Source organism: Helianthus annuus, chromosome 16 (genome assembly GCF_002127325.2).
Source record: "Helianthus annuus cultivar XRQ/B chromosome 16, HanXRQr2.0-SUNRISE, whole genome shotgun sequence".
Classification (NCBI taxonomy): Eukaryota; Viridiplantae; Streptophyta; class Magnoliopsida; order Asterales; family Asteraceae; genus Helianthus; species Helianthus annuus.
The window spans coordinates 160,546,938-160,569,184 of NC_035448.2; the positions used below are offsets into that span (position 1 = coordinate 160,546,938).

A 22,247-nucleotide genomic window follows, 5' to 3' on the forward strand; every position below is an offset into this window, starting at 1 on the left:
TCTTACATGGTGTGGTTGAAGAAGAGGTATATGTCGAACAGCCTCCAGGTTTTGAAGATCCTGTCCATCCCGATCGGGTTTGGTTGCTCAACAAAGCTCTCTATGGTCTTCATCAAGCGCCACGAGCTTGGTATGCAACCTTATCTACCTATCTGCTGGAGAATGGTTTTCGAAGAGGTCTCATCGATTGTACTCTCTTCATCAAGGAACAAGATGGAGATCTTCTTCTGGTACAGGTATATGTTGATGATATTATTTTTGGTTCTACTAATGATGTCTTGTGTAGGAATTTCGAGCGCATTATGCAGGATAAATTCGAGATGAGTGCTATGGGGGAAATGACCTTCTTCTTGGGCCTACAAGTGCAACAAACTGAGTCTGGGATTTTCATCCATCAGACTAAATATGTTGGTGACATCTTGAGCCGGTTCCAGATGTCCGATGCAACGCCCATTGGTACCCCATTGCCAACTAATCACGGAATTACTCCTGACTTGAAGGGTGAAGCTGTTAGTCCTTCATACTACCGCGCAATGATCGGATCCCTTATGTACCTCACAGCATCAAGGCCAGATATAATGTACCCAACGTGCCTGCTTGCCAGATATCAAGTTAACCCGAAGGCCTCACATCTTGCAGCTGTCAAAAGGATTTTTCGTTATTTGAAGGCATACCCTGACACCGGTCTGTGGTACCCTAGGGATAATAACTTTGAATTGGTAGCATTCAGTGATTCAGATTTTGGCGGATGCAAAATCGACGGCAAATCCACAACGGCTGGATGTCAGTTTTTAGGAAATCGCCTAGTCACATGGCAGTGCAAGAAGCAGACATGCGTCGCTACATCAACATGCGAAGCTGAATACATTGCTGCCTCAAGTTGTTGCTCCCAAGTTCTTTGGATCCAACAACAATTGCGGGACTACGGTTTTGAATTCCTAACTACTCCTATTTACGTTGATAATTCTGCTGCTTTAGATATCACTAAAAATCCTGTGAAGCACTCAAAGACCAAACACATCGAAATCAAATATCACTTCATACGTGATTGCTTTGAGAAAAGGCTAATCGATGTTGTTAAGGTCCACACCGATGACCAACGTGCCGACTTATTTACCAAAGCTTTTGACAAATCTAGATTTGACTTCTTATTATTGGTAAACGGCATTAAGGTCAAGCAAGAGTAAACCAACATCGGAAAATCATTTTTGTAAATACCTTTGTGTTTTTAAATTTGTCTTAGTTTATTGATTTTAGGGGGAGTAAATCCAAAAATCAGAAAATCCAAAAACATCGAAAAATTTCAAAAACACAAAAACAATAGAAAAACAAAAATGAGTTTCCTGGCGAGCAAAAGAGAAAATGATAGTACATCAGTGGTCTATCCAAACCTCTTTAAACCTTAAATGAAAAACGATAAGCAGCTCTATATAAGATGTATCGGTAGGCTCACAATCATTTTAAAGTGTGCAGGGTGATATAAATCTTAATCGACTGAAGACCAGGTGGGAACCATTCATTGGCATATGGTCTTAGTACCGAAATTTCGTTTGATAGATTGCCGAGGTTCTGAGATATTCGGTCTTTATGCTGCTTATCATCTGGGTATCATGGTTGTATCTTTTACCAAAAAATAACGGGGACGCAAGTCTAGATCTTCCATGATACTATACATATGTGTACATATTACATACTGCATTCGACCTCAATAAGTGATAAACAATCACATGTCCAAATCAAATAAGTGATAAAATATCACATTTATCCGGGTGTCAAGTTCGTCTCTCTGCTGTACGGAAGTACTGACCTGTTCACGGACTTGCACCTGTGCCCTCATGCATATGAAAATCAAGTTCCTCATCAATAAGTGATTATATCACATAGGGCTTGTTTTCAAATCAAAATAAGTGAGTATCTCACAGCTTATACGGTCAAACAGATGATAATCGGTATACTCACCGGTAAGATGAACCCTCGTGCATACCTTGATACGGGAATGTGTCGTGATGTGGATGAACACCGGTCGGTAAGTATAAATCATACCTTAACGTATCCCCTCGCCATGATTACATCTGATAAGTTGAGCTTAAGTGGACAACAATACCGATAATTGTTATAGGATGTTTATCTTAATGTTAACTAACTGAACAACAAGAGTGTTTTGACATGACCGTACACTGATATGATTCTCTTACCCTCGAAACTCGCAAAAAGAATGTCTGTATATATTTAACTGCTTAACTTTTATTGCCTTATTTTTAAACAGTTTCGTCGTTTGGTGCATATCAGCACGACGTTAGCGGTGATGTCGTTTGATAACACTCAAAGGATATTAAAATTGTTGTCTTTTAATTTCAAATATACCAAAAAGATTTTAGGCGTGTTTTAATATAAACTTTGTAAAAGCCAAAAAGATTTTATTTCTACTTTATTTTCGATCGTACGATGTTGGAGCTCAAGTCTTCGTTACCTGAAACCTGAACGAAAACCGAATTGACTAAATCTTCATAAACGGTCGAAATTTGCATGTTTTGAAAGTTAACGACTAAAATTGACAAATTTATTAAACTTTCAAACTGTCGGACGGTGTTTGATTGTGACATGGTCATACGTGTGTCATTTGTTTATGTTTACTATATTCCAAGCAGTTGTTCTCATTACGCGTTTAGATTTCTTGCATGTGCAGATTCTAAAGGCTAGGAGAACATGGTCGATGACAAAGCTTCGGAATGAAGACACGACGTGAAGGCGCTCAAAAGATGAAGATGATCGAGTTGCCGCTGGCCATCATCAACACCACAAGGATCTCACTTCATAAAGATAAAGTCCATTCACGAGCATAACTCGAGGGGGAGCTTATGTTAAAGGGGGAGTTTGTCAACACACTTCCTACATGATACGGGTAGTTTGTAGATACACTCTCTGCTTTCAAGACGTGAAGACTTTGAAGATCCTCCGACATTGAAGACTTGAAAGGACATCAGAGTTTTGAGAACTCGAAGACCAAAGACCATCGAAGTTCGAGACAAAGCTACAGCCAAGGGGGAGTTTGTTGGTGCACTTGTGTCTGTACTTTGTCTGTATTCGGTCTATATGTAAACGATGTCCTAGTTAGTCTGTAAGTTGACCGAGTCAACCTTCCTCCAGATTGACTTGGTCAAACAGTTAGTTATTGGTTGTCATTTGTCTGGCTCGAAGGATGCACATCGAAGGATAATACTGATCCTTCGATGAACTCGAAAGATGAACCTTCGAATGGATGATCGATAGATCATCCTTCGAGGTGAATGCTGATCCTTCGAAAGCTTTGTAGTCGATAGATGATCCTTCGACCATCTATCGAATCCTTTGGACATGTCAACCTGGGCTGGGTGTATATATACCCATGCAGTGTGTTGTGTTTCATGATACAGACACTTAGAGAGACAGACAGAAAGATAGAGTTCTTGAGAGCATTCTGTCCGAAAACACACACACACACTTGAGAGTTTGCAAGTTAGATTTGTAAACATTGTGCTTGTAACCGAAACCTTCATACGTATTAATACAGTGGTGTTAATCGGTGAACTTTGTGTGTTTGTGTTTATACTTGTTTCATCCCGGTTTGCTTGCTAGCTTGGATTCCGTACTCGCTAGTGGGTTAGTATAACAAGGTTTAGGTTCGTCATCCTCCGTGAAGGGACCTACAAAAACCATTTTACAATTGTTATATACATGTAATCTATACAACCAAATAAAAGTCATACCTAGGGGACACATGGCATCCATCAAGGGCTCCATTTTAGTGTTATCATGCTCAAATGCTATTTATTTCCCTTTGGTGATGGGTTATGCGGACCCGTTTAGGTGATATGGTTTATAATTTGTTGACCGTATAAATTGAATCTTACCCGACCGGCGCTTCACTTTTCCATCACACATTAGGGTTCAGCGTCTTCACCACACTTCACATCTCCTTCTCAAACGATGACCGACAGGAAGTAATCCTAGGTTCGTATTTTCATCCACCATCCTTCAAAAGGTTTGATTTTGTATATTTAGATCAATATTGATTTCTTCTTATTTTCATACTAATTCTTTTTTATCCCTCTTTCCTTTCATGAAAAGATCAGATTGAACCTTCTCCTTACATTTGTGCAGATTTGATTTCATCTTAGGTACGATTCCTTCATCCATATCTCCATATCTGATTGTTGATTATGTTAATTGCAGTTTTTCATCCCATGTTTATATTTTCAGTGTGTTTTGTTATTTTGATTTAAACTACATGTTCAGATTTTTATTTTCATTATATTTTCATTCTGATGTTCCCTATGGTTTAATAGAGTATATTTAGATTTTAGGGTTTCAATCTTAAAATGTTTTGTGTCTAAATCATGTTTGATAACTTTACATAAGAAGTTAAATTGTTTCTTTGAATATGGTTTCATTATAACGTGGAAAAACAAGGTAATCTTCCTTTTTGGATTTCTTTATTTTTGGATCGAACTCTGGCAAGTTCGTAAGTTTCCCTTTTGTATTTATTTCTTTTCTTGATGTTTCTAAACAAGTTATTGTAAAGCTTCTAAGACAAAGTCTTATCGATTTGCAATTTTTTTACTGTTTTCTTATACGACCACCAACTTCGATGGAATTCTCCAACGAGTAAATTTTAGGCTTTTATTTTTTTAATCTTTTTTGTGTTTTTCTTCAACATAACATGTTCGGCAATGGATTCGTAGCCAGTAATATGATATAAATTGAAGCCGTAAAATGACCATGACGAGTAAACATGGAGTTGAAAATGCCACTGAACACTTCTCAACACTATATGTGATGCTACTCAAGTAAGTGCTTTGTGAAAATTAATTGTGTGGGGCCTATTCACAAGTAAAAGGGCTTTGAATCTGTCACCTTTATCATCTTTATTTTTTTTATAATTTCATTTTTTAGGAGCGACAAGATGCTATGTACAAATTAGTAGATGAAAAAATGGATCTTATGTTAGTTGTTGGTGGGTGGAAGTCGAGCAATACTTCACATCTACAAGAGATTCCTGAGGAACACAATATTACATCTTATTGGATCATAGTGTAGTGATTGTGGGTCCCGGAAACCTTATAGCCTATAAGACAATGGTAAAAACACTTTTAAACATCCAATTACTTTACTCTTTATGATTTTTTACTATATTTTAATTATCTCATTCTACAGCATGGCGAGTGGATTGAAAAAGAAAATTGGCTACCAAAGGGTCATGTATTGGTATCACATCTGGTGCATCAACCCCATATGAAAATATATCTTAAGGCAGCTCAATTAGACTTGAAACAAGACCAAATGTCGTTATACTTGATAGATCTTTGCCACGTGGAATACAGGACGACCAAGTTCGCGCATCGTTCTTGGCTACAGCTATTTGTACACCGCTCAGTGCAGTCTTCATGGATATAAACAATGGTCGAAGACTTCTAATGGCATACAAACTACTATGAAGATCAGCTTATGTAAGCCATTCATCTTTCTTGCCTTTTAAATGTCCATAATTACATATTTAGTACAATTATTAACATGGGTCATATGTTATAACGCATTTAGAATGTTTATAAATGATTTTTGCGATTTTGGTGGCTTTGTTATAGAGAATGCGTGAGGATGATCATACAATACCACTAAAGGCCAGCAATCGGGAGATTTACAGTGGCTTATCGACTTCGTTTCATTACAGCTACTTGAGTTTTAACAGCCTGGGAAATAACCTGGTAGCTTGCTAATCGTCTAGAGCTGCAGTATCTTTCATCTGCACCAAGATCAATTCGTTGGATGTATTCCATCAGAATTGGGCTCCTTACAAAAGAGAATTGGGCTCCTTACAAAAGATTCGCCATTTGTACTTTTCATCTTTCCTACTACCACTCTCTTATGTTTTTAAATCTAAATCGCTCTGTTATTTAAATTATGCAGGTTCTTGCTTAAATAGATTATTTAAATTATGCAAGTTCTTGCTCATTTCAATTTTGGACCTCTAACTGTATGTTTGTAAGTAAGTTACTTGGATACATTCCTTGCTATTCATGAATTGCCTGTGAGTGTATTTATTAATTTGTCAAAATATTTTCAATTATTTCATGAAAACGAGTCAATTAATATATGCTTTTTGGCGACACTAACCAAAAGCATGGATGATGCAGTTGTTGCTGGCTGTTGAATGTCTAAAATACCACTTACTTTAGATTTGCAGATGAAGATACTATTTTGACTAAGGATGTTGACTTTCTTTGTGGGGTCAAAGTAAATTTGACTATGGGATCAACTCAAATATATATTATACACATTATTGTAACCTTTTTACACGTTGTTGTATTTTAATTTTTCTATTATTGTACGCAGCGACAATGGAACTTGAAGAAACACTGGATAAATGATAGGGATCAACTTATCCAGGGTTTAGGTTCTGCATAAAGGAGTGGTTCTCTCTCGTTTGATTCGAAGGTATGGATCTTCTTCTTTGGTGAATACTGCAAAACAGAACACCGTTAGTCTCGTCACGGGGAGAAGGGGGTTCTCTCCGTGACCACACTCCAGCGTGAGAATAAGTATGTGTTTATGAAGAAGAAGAAGTATTAGTGAAGTGAGTATAACTTGAAGTTCATACCTGAATTATTCTCCTATTTATAGCCGGGAGTTTGGGCGGGAAAACTCGTTGCTGAAATATTAACGGAAGATGCTAACCACGTAAGCAATTATTTTCCCTCCATTAATTCTCTTGATCAGATTGTGAGAGCACACAGATCGCGATCTTGATCAATGGATGGGGTATTGCCACGTGGAAAGTGAACAAGTGGAGGTTTCTCTCCAATTTCATGCCATCATCGTGATTTCGGGATGACCTGGGGTGATGACACGTGTCCCAGACGGTTACCGTCTGGTGATGCATGATGAAGATTATTGCCATAATCCAGTGTGACTCCTTATCGTGTGGTATTAGCTTAGTAAATTATATCCAAGTCTGGATATTATTAAGCGGAAGTGCTTGTTAGGATTTTTATCCCTTTGTTTATGGAGACTGGCGCAAGGATTTATAAACTTCCTTTTGGCGCACAAGTGTTGTCTGCTGTCTTTTTCTCAAGCTCTCTTTGTAGGACCCGTGCGCGGCCGCACAAGGTCAAAAGAGGGCTAAAAGACGAGGTTGTGGTATGGTCCCAAGTACTTGATATGAGGTTTTTGGGACCTTACCCCTTCAAGTCCACCCAGTCTAGTGTTGCTCTTACGCAAATAAGTGGAGCACTGGACTATATATGAGGGAAATGCTTTTTGCTGTAGTGCTTTTGGGAGCGAAGGTGAGAAATCTTCTATGAGAAGATACACTTTGCTCCTTATGTTGATTTTGACAATCTTTGACTTTGGGTACAGTAATGACTGTGTGACAGACTGTTACTGTCAGATGTACCCTACTGAGCGTGTTCTGCACGCGCGTGTGATCTCGCGTTTGTGTTGTTTTTTACCTACCCTCTGTCGCTTGGGTAACTGTGCTTCCCCGAAAAAGGCATCGTTGCAGTTACCTAGGCGGTTTATGGCAGTGGGTATATAAGTGTTTTGGGTTTCATGTTTCTAGTAATCATTACTTTTGTTGAAAATCCCTCTTTGGTTCTTCATCTTCTTACTTCGTTTTTGGAGAAATTTCTGCAACTTCTTCCTCTTATGTCAACCGGAGATCATCACGAAGATTCTACTGAAGAAATGTCTGCCGAACTTCCACCATTAAAATGGTCTAGGGCAACTTTTGATGGTTTGGTTCGGAATCTTCGGTTTCTGGAAAACTGGGGTGCCCGATACCCTGAGGAGGGTCAGACGATGGCGGACGCTCCGGCTGGGTATGTAACCCTATTTTGGAATTTCTTTTGTGCAGGCAACTTCTGTCTGCCTGTAACTAAATTCTTTCTCGAAATCCTTGAATATTACAAATTCCATATTTCTCAGTTGCACCCTATCGATATGGTTTGGGTTCGCCATTTTGAATTTGTTTGCCGGACGATGAATATCGAACCGACTGTTCCCCGATTCCGAGTTTTCCACCGGATGCATTGCTCTCAGGGGTTCTATTCTTTTGTACAAAGAGCATCGGCGAAGAAGATTTTGCTGAATCCTCCAAAATCATTTCATGATTGGAAGCAAAAATTTTTCTTTATCAACGTAGGGGTTATTCCGATGAGGATGTTTTTTAGGGGAAAAGAGGATGTCCCCACTGAGACCTCTCAAACCCCTGTTGAGGAAAATTGGTACCAGGATCTGAAAGACGTTCCGTCAATTGCTTTGCCAGAGAAAGCTCTTGTTGGTGCTAGCATGAGTCTAAATTGGAGGATGGACCGGGAAGACAAGCCGGTGTATATGGAGGATGGTAAAGGTAAGATTTAGGGGTTTGCCCTGTTTATTCCTTTCTCCTCTCTTCTTCTCTCTTTTTTTTTTTTTTTTTTTTTTTTTTTGACCTTGTTCCTCTTCCTTTGCAGTTGTTTCCTTGTATGTTGTTGCATTTGAGAGGGAAGGTGGAAAGATGGCTACTATCGACAAAAGGCCTGAGGAAGAGCTCTTGTATCACTGTATTGTGAAGAACTTTGTTCTTCCGTGGGATGCTGATCTGTCTGCGCAGCCTGCTGCTGGTGCTGGTAAGCTTTCATCATATTATTTTTGTTTGCTACTTTTGCGCGTTTGAATAAGTTTTATTCTGCGCTTTGTTAGTAGGTGAATTATCTAGCTTGGGCATAGGCCCTGAGAAGAGGAAACGTGCGCCTACGACTAGCGCCGCGCCAAAGAAGAATGATGCTGACAAGGCTCAAACTTCTAAGGCAAAAAATGTGGGAGTAGAGAAGAAAGATACGCGCCATTCCTCTGACTCCTGGTGTGATTATATGGTGGTATCTGATTCTTTGGAGGGTCTTGCGCCTGGAGTTATAAGAAGACCAAAGCCAGAACCAAAGGATACTGCTGATATTCCTCCATCAAATCATGAGGATCCCATTGATTTGGAATCGAGTCCGGAACACTTAGTAAGGAAGAAAGCGGGGAAAAGAATACAGGCGGACGCTGAATCTGAAGGTCAGCCGGCGAAGAAGATTCAGAGGAAGAAAATCACCAGAATAGGCAACTTGGATGCCTTTATTCTGGAATCTGTTCCTGGTAAGTGTCTTCTTCTGTTCCTGTCTTTTCCTCTTTCTTGACTAATTGTGATTTTCATATTTGTTTTTCCAGAAAAACCAATTTCTCCTGTTCCCATAGATCCGTTACCTGTGGTCAATGAAGAACTCCCATCTTCCCCTTTGCGCACCTCGGTTGCTGATCAAGTAGAGAACACTAAGGTTCCTGAGAGCGAGGCGGAGAAGGCTGCTGGGGGTGAGAATCTTGAGGCTGATAAGCCTGTTGATGTTGCTGTAGATGAGGAAAAAATTACTAGCCCAGAAGTTGTGGATGACGCAGGTAATCCGCAAACTCCTGATCTTGCTGCTCATGATTTGGAAAAACGGAAGACTGCTGAAGAGATCCCCGTTATAAGTTCTCCTTCCAAGGCTTCTGGTTCTATGCTTGAGAATCTTGAGAAGGTCACCACTGAAAACCAAGGCTCGTTTTCTGACGCTGGCAAGAATTCTCCAATCCGCCCAGATGAAACTCTAGGGGATTATTATTATAGGACTTATTCAGAAAAAGATGCTTCGGAAATTCATGTCCCTGTTTGGAATCTGAAGAAGGGTTACACTTTCTCGGATTGGCATGTATGCCGGGACTGGTTGCAGGGAATTTTTCCGCCTGGGGAAATTAAGTTCCAAGAGGGCCGTCTTCATGACCAAACTTATGCATCGCAAAGTGCGTGAGTGGCATAGTATGCACAAGGAGTGGGCTGCCTTCAAGGTATCCAAGAAGAAAGTCACTGATGATGAGAACCGTGTTGCCCAGTTAAGGGCTAAGCTGGAAGCTGATCGGGCTAAGTTTGAAACTGATTGAAAAACTGAAGAATGGTCCATTGCGGGCTGGAAAAAGAAGGCGGAAGCCGAAGCTGCCCTTTTTTCCGAGGAGCGTAAGAACTGGAAGAAGATTTGTGAGAAAGACAATGCTGAAAAGATGGGTCTCCGCAATGTTATCAATAATCTCAAGGCTGGAGTTGAGAAATTGAAGAAACAAGCTGTAGAGATTGAAAAGTTAAAAAAGGAAAAAGCTGATGCTGAAGCTGCGCGAGACGAGGCGCGTTCCCACAGCGAGCGTAGTGAACAACGAGAGGTACGTGCCTGCGCTACTCTTGCTCTTAGAGATAAAGAGGTAGAGGAACTTGCCGCTTTGCTTTCTGACCAGGAACAACTTAAAAAATTTTGGAGCTTGCGCATTCTGAAAAAACTGAAGCCTCTCGCCGACTAACTGAAACCGAAGAAAAACTAGAAAATTCTGAAACGGTGCGGGCCACAGCAGAGAGTGAGCTTGAACCTTTGAAAAATGATGTGTTATGGCTGAAAGAGCGTGGGATTGCCTGTGTAAGTTGTCTTTTGCCTTGTTCTTGTAGGTTGTTGAATCAGTGTTGAATTCTGAAGAGCTAGATAAAACTGTTGCGCGTTTGGTAGTTGCTGCGCGAAATGACGGGTATGCCTAAGGTTATACTGAATGTTCGCATCATGTGAATAATGCTCTGAAGGTTGATTGGGATACTAGTAGATCCGCCACTCATGGTATCAATACTGGTGCTGCCCTTGCCGCTTTAAAAACAGAATTCAATAATTTGCAGCTTCCTATCATGGACCTTATAAATGTCGTGTTGCAATCCAAAGATCACGTTGCGCAACTAAAGGAAATATTCCCAGATGAAGAAGAAAATCTAGCGTAGGTTTCCTCTTGTAATTGTATGAACAATTTTTTTGTAGTCTTTTAGGATGTGTATCCCTTTCCTGTTAATGCGCTGCCGCGCAAGTAACGTACATTGAAACACTGCCGTGTTTGATAGTTTTTTAAGGCGTGTTGGTGCGCCAGTAATAGTATGATGTGTGTTTTTTAGTTTACAATATTTTGCATGGGTACAATTACTTTGATTAGGTAAGGCGAATGAAGGTGGTATAAAGCTCATGAGTGAACGTATAGTCTTATGTGATGTATTCACTGACCGTTCATGAGAGTTATAGTATATTTACCATAATTTTTTTGCGCTTACCAAAAGAAATTGCATGCACTTTGTAAGAAAAAACACAAGAATAATAGAAACTTTGTTGTTTATTCCGGGATAAGGCGCAGAGGCCGTTACAAAGTCTATTAAAATAAATACATGGGACTTAACTTACACTCTATTTCCTGCTTAAACTTGATAAACTATAGAGTCTGTTCCATTCTGCGAGGGGATCATAGAGTTGTTACATAATTTTTTGCTTTTTTACTCGGGCCTTCTTCGCCTCGAGTGATTTGTTTTATGTCCTTGCGCACGTTTTATAATAGGTGAGTAAGCTCACCACTTTTAAGCGCCTTCTCTATCTCGGTGCACAAGGAGATGCAGTTATTGGTGGTATAACCACTGTCCTTGTGATAATCACAATACTAACTTGGGTCCTGCCCACGTTTGTTCTTCATGGGTGGTGGAGGCTTAAACTGATAATCCTCCGTGCTTAGAACTTCCGCAGGAGTTTTGGTTAAGGGAGTCCATTGTCTCTCCCTGTCTTCTTGCTTGGCTTCCCTCTGTGCGGCAAGCTTATTGATTGTGGCTCGAGCATCCTAGATGAATAGTTCCCTGAGCTTGAATCGCGCCAACCTTTCTTAAATTTCTTTCCGCCACTTAAGCCTAAATCTGAGGGTCGGTTGTGTGGTGGTGGCGGCCTGTTGGTGGTGAGATTCTTTTCTGTTTGGGCGTAGACCTTAGCCGCCGCCATCACTTTTTCCCAGCTCTCCGGGAGACCTTCCATCCCAGACAGGACTTTGATCATATCGTCGCACATGACTGCATATTTAAATTGAGCGCGGATTAGCTGCTCATGGACGTCCCCGATCTCCAGTACTTCCTTGTTATAATGGGTAATGAAGTCTTCCATACTTTCATCATCATGGCGCCAGATATTCGTTACGTCCGCCGTGTCGCGGATGGATCGCCTTTGTTGGCTAAAATGAACCAGAAACTTCTCACGCAAGTCAATCCATGACGTGATTTTTCCAATGGGCAAGTTGTCAAACCAGATCCTTGCAGTGCCTGTAAGGGTTTGAACAAAAAGGTGGCACCACATCGGTAGGGTCCAGCCTCCTACCAGCCCTGCGCTTGTGAAGACTCGCAGATGATCGTCGGGGTCTGTCATTCCGTTGAACTTGCCAACGTTAGACGGGAGCTTCACTTTCTCTAGCGGAGCCAGAGCAATTTAGCTTATAAATTTTGAATTCTCCGCCGCTTCAACAGGACGATAGATCAGATCATAATTGTACTCATCCTCAGGATTGTAAACCGCGTGGGGTCTACACTTGTTGTAATTCGGTTGTAACCAAGTAAATACACTGGCACTTTCTCCTTCATGGTAAGTTCGATCATATTCATTGGTGTGGGTATTTCACTGAGAACCCAACCTGGTGTGAACTGATGGTCTTCTATCAGAGTGTGACTCATCTCGATGCTCTCTTCGATGATTTTCTGATTGAGTATACTCGTATCTCGATGGAGATCTAGAATAAACCTCTGTGTCTTCGATCTGGACACGGGATGGCCCAGCATGTTGAGAAACATGAGGTACCGACGGTGTCCTAGCACGGGATACAGGCCTTCGTGATTGAGTTTGGGGAGTAGTTTGTGCACACAGCTGTTTGTACATAGCATTTAATGCCCCCTGCGATCTGACATACCAGGAGATTGGGGTTTCTCCTAGGGGCAGAATTGAGCTTACAGGGATCTCCGGCTGTACCCCTGGGGTAATAGGTTCGTTTGGATGATTGTTAGCGAACTGTACCTCATTGTCATCCGAGGCTTCTTCTACAATACCCTCAACCTAGGTATTGTTTACAAAGTTTGGCCGAGGGCCGTTTTGACGATGAGTTGAAGTTTCTTCCATTTACAAATGGAGTCAACAGAGTGAATCAAAAACGAGAAAAACTGATGAAACAGAGAAATCGGTGTGCGCCAATGAAGAAACACTGGATAAATGATCGGGATCAAATTATCCAGGGGTTTAGGTTCTGCATAAAGGGGTTGTTCTCTCTCGTTTGATTTAAAGGTATGGATCTTCTTCTCCAGTGAATACTGCAAAACAGAACACCGTTAGTCTCGTCACGGGGAGAAGGGGGTTCTCTCCGTGACCACACTCCGGCGTGAGAATAAGTATGTGTTTATGAAGAAGAAGAAGAAGAAGAAGTATTAGTGAAGTGAGTATAACTTGAAGTTAATACCTGAATTATTCTCCTATTTATAGCCGGGAGTTTGGGCGGGAAAACTCATTGTTGAAATACTAACGGAAGACGCTAACCTCGTAAGTAGTTATTTTCCCTCCGTTAATTCTCTTGATCGGATTGTGAGAGCACACGAATCGCGATCTTGATCAATGGCTGGGGTATTGCCACGTGGAAAGTGAACAAGTGGAGGTTTCTCTCCAATTTCATGTCATCATCGTGATTTCGGGATGACCTGGGGTGATGACACGTGTCCCAGACGGTTATAACCGTCTGGTGATGCACGATTGAGTCTTCTAGAAGATTATTGCCACAATCCAGTATGACTCCTTATCGTGTGGTATCAGCTTAGTAAATTATATCCAAGTCTGGATATTATTAAGCGGAAGTGCTTGTTAGGATTTTTATCCCTTTGTTTATGGAGACTGGCGCAAGGATTTATAAACTTCCTTTTGGCGCGCAAGTGTTGTCTGCTGTCTTTTTCTTAAGCTCTCTTTGTAGGACCCGTGCACGACCGCACAAGGTCAAAAGAGGGCTAAAAGACGAGGTTGTGGTATGGTCCCAAGTACTTCATATGAGGTTTTTGAGACCTTACCCCTTCAGAACTGAATTTAAAAATCATGCAATGGCGGAGTTTTGTGCATCCAAAGGTATTCTTCATGAATTCAGTGCAAGTTACACTCCTCAATAGAATGGCGTCGCTGAGCGTAAAAATCGTACATTGATTGAAACTGCTAGCACTATGTTGGTAGAATCGTAGTTGCACATTCCATTCTGTAGTGAATCTGTGGCCTCTGCCTGTTACACAATGAACCGAGTCTTTACAGTAAAAAGACACAACAAGACCTGCTTTGAGCTCCTTCACAAACGGAAACCAGATTTGTCATATCTTGAACTGTTTGGAGCTCCATGCACAATGATCGATCCTAATGGAAAGTTTGGGGTAAAAGCTATTGAAGGTTACTTTCTTGGTTATGCCACCCTGAACTTAAGAGTCTGGAACCTAGAGACTAAAAGGGTCGAGGAATGGTCTGAGGTCAGGGTACAACGACACACATTGCTAGTCAAATGTCCAGGTCAACCATAGATGTTTGAGTACGATGACTTTTTGAATTCGATCAATATTCAAGAAGTCGAAGAAAGTGTTGCTGCAAGGATATTTTCGAGAGCGACGACGCAACAGATTCACCATTAGCTCGTCCAATTATTGTTAACAATCAAGAACCATCTTCAGTTAACAATAATGCTCTCGACAATGAGGATTTTCATGATGCTACCGAACTGAACGAATCTTCAGAGGATATGATGAATTTCTCGATGCAGATCAAGAAGCTCCAACAACAGCTGTACATGGTACTTCAGAGGCTACACCTCCAGTGGACGCCCCCAAAACAGCTGAAGCTACTGCATCATCCTCTTCGCCAGTTTAGGGTATTGATTTGGTTGTTGATCTCAACTTCACCAATCTGTGTACAAATATTCCAGTTCCAGATAATCTAGAAACAAGGATTCACAATACCCATCCTCAACAAAACATCATCGGAAATGTACAAACTGGCGTACAAACAAGAAACCAGTTGCGAAACAACAACAATGCGGGCTTGTATGAGGCAATTCGAGAATCTGGTCAACAAAACGATTGGTCCTTCGCGTGTTATGTATCAGAGAAGAACCAAAATCTATTAAAGAAGCTTTGAAAGATAATTCGTGGATTGAAGCCATGCAGGAAGAACTGCAGCAATTCCAGAAGCTAGGTGTGTGGAAACTCGTTGATAAACATGAAGATTACTAGAAGATTGGTACCCGTTGGGTGTATAAATGCAAAAAGGATGACCGTGGGATTGTCATTCGAAACAAAGCGAGGTTAGTCGTTCAAGGTTTTCGTCAGATCAGAGGGATCGACTACAACGAAGTGTATGCACCAGTTGCACGTCTGGAAGCAATTCGGATCTTTCTGGCTTATGCCTCATTCAAAGGATTCAAGGTTTACCAGATGGACGTCAAAAGTGCATTCTTACACGGTATATTTGAAGAAGAAGTGTATGTCGAACAACCTCCAGGGTTTGAAGATCCTATTCACCCCGATCGGGTTTGGTTGCTGAACAAAGCTCTCTATGGTCTACATCAAGCACCACGAGCTTGGTACGCAACCTTATCTCATTATCTGCTGGAGAACGGATTTCGCAGAGGTCTTATCGATTACACTCTTTTCATAAAAGAACAAGATGGAGATCTTCTACTGGTACATGTATACGTAGATGATATTATTTTTGGTTCTACTAATGATGTGTTGCGTAAGAATTTCGAGCGTGTAATGCAGGAGAAATTCGAGATGAGCGCCATGGGGGAAATGACCTTCTTTTTAGGCCTACAAGTGCAACAAACGAAGTCTGGGATATTCATCCATCAGACTAAGTACGTCAGTGACATCTTGAGCCGATTCCAGATGTCTGACACATCGCCCATTGGTACCCCTCTTCAGCAAAATCACAGAATTCATCCAGACTTGAAGGGTGAAGTTGTTAGCTCCTCATACTACCGCGCAATGATCGGATCTCTTATGTACATCACAGCATCAAGACAAGATATAATGTACCCGACATGCCTGCTTGCCAGATATCAAGTCAACCCGAAGGCCTCACATCTTGCAGCTGTGAAAAGGATTTTTCGCTATTTGAAGGGATGCCCAGACACCGGTCTATGGTACCCTAGGGATGATAGCTTTGACTTAGTCGCTTTCAGTGATTCTGATTTTGGCGGATGCAAAATCGACGGCAAATCCATAACAGATGGATGCCAGTTTTTAGGAAATCGCCTAGTCACATGGCAGTGCAAGAAGCAGACTTGTGTCGCTACATCAACATGCGAAGCTAAATACATTGCTGCCTCAAGTTGTTGCTCCCAAGTCCTGTGGATCCAACAACAAATGCGCGATTATGGTTTTGAATTCCTAACTACTATTTTCGTTGATAATTCTGCTGCCTTACAGATCACTAGAAATCCTGTGCAGCATTCAAAGACCAAACACATCGAAATTAAGTATCACTTCATACGTGATTGCTTTGATAAAAGGCTTATCGATGTTGTTAAGGTCCACACCGATGACCAACGTGCCGACCTTTTTACCAAAGCATTTGACAAATCACGATTTGACTTTTTATTATTGGTAAATGACATTAAGGTCAAACAAGAGTAAAACCGACATCGGAAAATCGTTTTTGTAAATATCTTTGTGTTTTTCATTTATCATAGTTTTTACATTTTGGAGGGGGGGGTAAATCCAAAATTTGAAAATTAAAAAACACCAAAAAATTTCAAAAACACAAAAACAATAGAAAAACAAAAATGAGTTTCCTGACGAGAAAAAGAGAAAATGATAGTACATCAATGGTCTGTCGAAATCTCTTTGAGCTTAAAAAGAAAAATGAAAAATGTTAAGTAGCTCTATATAAGATGTATCGGTAGGCTCACAATCATCTTAATGTGTGCAGGGTGATATAAACCTAAATCGACTGAAGACTATGTGGGAACCACTCATGGCATATGGTCTTAGTACCGAAATTTCATTTGAGAGATTTCCGAGGTTCTGTGATATGTGGTCTTTATGTTGTTTATCATCTGGGTATCATCGTTGTTTCTTTTACCGAAAAATAACGGAGACGAAGTCTAGATCTTCCATGATACCATACATGCGTGTATATACTGCATACGAACTCATAAGTGATCAACAATCACATGTCCACAAAAATAAGTGATAATATATCACAGCTTTCAAGTGGGAGTCAAGTTCGTCTCTTTGTCTGTACGATGGTACTAACCTGTTCACGGACTTGCTCCTGTGCCCTCATGCATCTGAAGATCAAGTTCCTCATCAATAAGTGATTCTATCACATAGGACTTGTTTTCAAACCAAAATAAGTGAGTATCTCACATCATTTTATACGTCAAAACAGATGATAAATGGTATACTCACCAGTAAGATGAACTCTCGTGCATACCTTGATACGGGAATGTGTTGTGTGTGGATAAACGTCGGTCGGTAAGTATAAATCATACCTTAATGTATACCCTCGCCATGAATACATCTGATAAGTTGAGCTTAAGTGGACAACAATACCGATAATCGTTATAGGATGCTTATCTAAATATTAACTAACTGAACAACAAGAATGTTTTGGCGTGACCGTACACTGATATGATTCTCTTACCCTCGAAACTCGCAAAAAGAATGTTTGTAAATATTTATTTACTGCTTTCAGTTTCTGAATCTTTATATATATTTATTTACTGCTTTCTGTCTTTACCTTTGAAATATTCAAAATTCCAAAAAGATTTTAGGTAAGTTTTAATATAAACTTTAAAAAATCAAAAAGATTTTATTTCTATTTTATCTTTGATAGCCCGATGTTGGAACTCGAGTCTTCATTACTTGAAATCAGATCGAAAACCAAAACAACTGAATCTTCATAAACGGGAGAAATTTGCAAGTTTTGAAAGTTAAAAACCAAAATTGAACAATTTGTTAAACTATCAAACTGTCGGACGGTAGTTGATTGAAAACTGGTCACATGTGTGTCGTTTGTTTATGTTAACTATGTTCCAAGCGGTTGTTCTCATTACGCGTTTAGCTTTCTTGTATGTGCAGATGCGGCATCAGGACCAGCTAAAGGCGAAGAGAACGTGTTAAATGACGAGCTTTGGAATGAAGACACACATGGAAGCAATCAAAGGATCAAGATGATCGAGTTGCCGCTGGCCACTCATCAATGCCACAAGGATCTAAAGTATCGAAAATCAAAAGATTCACGAGCACAATCAAAAGGAGTTTGTTGAAAGGGGAGTTTGTTGATACACTTCCTAAACAAAAAGGGGAGTTTGTTGATACACTTTCTACTTACGACACGTGAAGACTTTGAAGATCCTCCGACATAGAAGACATGGAAGATGAACCTCACGAGTAGCGTCCCAGGGGGAATTTGTTGGTATACTTTATGTGGACGCGACTCGGTTCGGTTCGACTCAGTTTTGTTCGACTCGGTTAGATTCATCTCAATACCAACGTTGCGACATTCCTCCGTCGTGCGCCCCAGATATCGACACGCGAAGCACGAATAGCCGCGAACCTTCCCGACGCCACATCACCATGACATCACCATGATGATGTCATGATGATATCTAATCATTCCATGCAACATAGAATTGAACGTGAATTCATTTTATGAATTCATCAACTGTTTGTTTTCTATTTAGAACATGACGAAGGATCTGCATGAACATGTATGACGAAGGACCTACATGTTCATCTGACGCAAATTTAATGCCATGTGTGACAAAGATCCAATGGAACTTGTGGCGAAGATCAATCTTCGTCGAGATGTGAGAGTGACGAAGACCCCAATCTTCGTCACATAGAGTGTTCGTCGCAAACCTTCGTTGGCTGCAGATACTTCGCCAGACCTGTAGTATATATACAGCAACAGAAGGCAGACATAAGAGAGCACAAGAAAGAAAGAACACACACTAAGAGAGTTTACAGAGAGTATTTGTAAAAAATGTACTGTAACCGTTTCAAGCATTAATACATTGAGTGTTAATCGTTGAGTCTCGTGTTTGTCGTTTACGTGTTCGAACTTGGTTTAACTTACCCGTTTGGATTCCGCATTCTCAAGTTCGTCGGAAAACAGGGAACAGGTTATACTCGATCCTCCGGGTGGACCTACAGCCATGTCACATGTTGGTGCATATGTCTGTTGACTTTGTCTTGTATCGAGTCTTGTAATAGAAATGATAAATCTAGGTCACGGAGTACGAGGAAACTGGGAAATAGGCTGAAAAAGTAATTTCACATGAAATAGCCATTTCGTGTGAAATTACGGTTTCGTGTGAAATTACGGTTTCGTGCGAGATTACCATGCCTATAAATAGGTGACTTGAGATTTCATTTGTAACCTTGTGGTTTTGGAGCCGAGGTGCTGCCAAATTGTCTCTAGCCATTGTAACATCGTATAATGAATACAAGAGACTGTTAAAGTGTATAACAAGCTGAACGAAGATCAAATCTTTGAATTCCGCCTCTGATTTGATCCGAGAACTCTTCTGAACGACTCGTTTGGTCATGCAAACGATCCTACAAGTGGTATCAGAGCTCAGGAGGAAGAGTTCTTACCGATTTAGCTTGTTTTCACTTAAAATTCTGACTTCTACTCATTCTTTCACGTTTTTTACTGAATTTCTCAAAATCGAATGGGTTTTTACGGTCCAAATCGGCTGATTTTTTGATATGTTGTGTGAAAACACCTGATCTACAACCCTACAACGTTTCAGATCCTAATTCCAAGCCGTTTGGGAAAAATCTGAATTTTTCGGTCCGAAATCGCGTGACATCAGACTAATTTCGCACGAAATCACACGTTTTAAGATAATTTCGCACGAAATTAGCTCTATTTCTTATGAAGGTTGACTATTTCGTTTGAAAAACCTGTAATTTCGCACGAAATTAGTTTCATTTCGTTTGAAACATATCATTTCATACGAAATAAGATTTCATATCGTGTGAAAGGTCTATTTCGTTTGAAAGTGCTTATTCCGTTTGAAAGTTTTTAATATTGTGTGAATCTGTTTCGTGTGAAATTGATATTTCGTGTGAAATTTCGTCATTCTGTTTGAAAATATTTGTCAACATTTATCAGGCTTTTTAATAACAAATAACAGATATCACGTGATGCTCTTGAATTGATAAATTCATATAGTGCGGCCCAATTGAATTGATTCATCATTTAAAATTGTCAGACAAGAAGTGATATGCATGTGATATGCATTAAGTGATCTGATCAAGTAAGCGGCACAATTAAATGAAATTGTTTCAGTCCATGTGATTCTTACTATAGTTAATCGGCCCAATCAAGAATTCAATAATATTGAGTTGTCGGTTAAGTGAATTGAGAGGTCCAATAGGATTTTGTTGTCGAATATCTCGGCCCAAGGTTTGGATAAAGATTGAAGATTGGGCGGCCCAATAGAATTAAAATCAAAGAAAAGAGTGCATGTGAAGTTGTCAGGAGTGCATGTTATTCATTTACTCAGCCCAATCAGATTTCGAGTAATATCTTTTGCATGTGATTACCAAATTCAGTACAATAATCGGTCCAATAGAATTGTTTCATAATAGTTGTCGGCTCATTAAAAGGCACATGTGAAGCAATTGATTGTGTATCAGTTTGTCACGAGGGTATCTAAGCCAAAGGTTTGCATGAGATGTATTAAAGTTGGGCGGCCCAATGAGATTCTTGCATTAATATTGATGTTGTCGGCCCAGAGTATCATAATTGATAATAGTCCAATATAATTCAGACGGCCCATTTGAGAATTGAGTTGTTAATAAAGGTTGTCGAACATTTAATTGAAGATATCAAAAGCCCACGTGAAACATTGAATTGCTCCGGCCCACTAGGTTGAACGGCCCAATCAAAATTGATTTGTGAACAGATTTTGTCGGTTTAGTGGGTTTCTTGGCCCAATCACATTTGATATCAAACTTGTCGGCTCATTATAATCTCGGATCAAATATTGCATGTGAAAAAGAGGAGCGGCCCAATAAAAATCAAAGTTCATTTGTTAAAAAGAAAAGTGAAAACCCTACCCGATCGGGTCACAATCCTATTCGGGGATTTTATTTGATTCAAAAGTTTATAGTGCAACAAATCGAGTGGCAATCCGAACGAGTTGTCACCCGATCCTAATCAGTTCTATTTGTCTGTGTTTCAGGTGGTTTGTCAAGCATCGGATACTCGCCCGAGTTTTGTGAATTTCTAAAACGATACATGGATTTTGAAGATGTTTTTGCGTATTGTTATTACGAATCTCAGCAATCCTATCCTCAAGAAACAAAAGAAAAACCAGTTTTAAAAGAAAAGGATTCAAAAGTTGTTTCAGAAAGGCTCCGGTTTTTTATCACTCGTCTAATGAAGAGAGTGAAAACGATGAAGAGGAAATCCGAAGACTTGAATATTTTAAACAACAACTTTCACCTGAAAATCATAATGGGAAGTTATTTTTTGCAGGTAAAATTGAAAAGATAAAAGAAAAACAAGCTGCAAAAAGGAAGAATCAAAAGTGTTGGTGCACTTTGTGTCTGTACTTTGTCTATATTTTGTAATGTATAAAACGATGTCTTTTGTCGGTTGTGTTTACGTCCTTTATGTGTGTTTATGTATTGTAATGTGTTGTTTGACCAAGTCAACCATCCTCCTGGTTTGACTTGGCCAAACTTCAACACTTAGTATTTGAAAGATAGAGTGTCACGAAGGATGTCTTCGAAGGATGATGTTTATCCTTCGAAGACTTCGAAAGATGTCTTTCGGAGGATCTTTATGGACCTCGAAGGATACACTATCCTTCGAAGTATGTCTAGATCCTTCGAGATCTTTCGATAGGTTTTCTGGTCGACAGATGATCCTTCGACCAGGACATCTATCCTTCGTGCATGGGAATCTGTTTTGGGTATATATATCCATGAAGGGTTTCACTTTCACATAGTTCTGATAAGTTTCTGTCCAAAGTGTGTGTTCTTCATAGAGAGCTTTTGTGTGTGAAACCCAGGTCTTTGTTAGAGTGTATTTTCAGTTTGGTCAAGGTCTGTAACCGTGTCCACTGAAATACAAGAGAAAACTTTGATACTTGCTTGTCTACTCTTTCTCTTGTTCACTTTGCTTACATATAAACTCCGGTTTGCTTGCTAGCTTGGATTCCGCACTTGCTAGTGGGTTAAACATAACAAGGAATAGGTTAAACCTCAACCTCCGAGGGACCTACAAGTGGTATCAGAGCCGTGGCTCTTTTCCTTGTTAAAACCGGGTTTTTGTGCAAGACTTGGTAGTTTTTGGACAAAA

At 40.1% G+C, this 22,247-nt stretch overlaps 1 pseudogene; it reads left to right on the top strand.

The window, feature by feature from the left end:
- The first annotated feature begins 4,758 nt into the window (after positions 1–4,758).
- On the top strand, positions 4,759–5,288 carry LOC110919849 (annotated as a pseudogene).
- Positions 5,289–22,247: the final 16,959 nt, after the last annotated feature.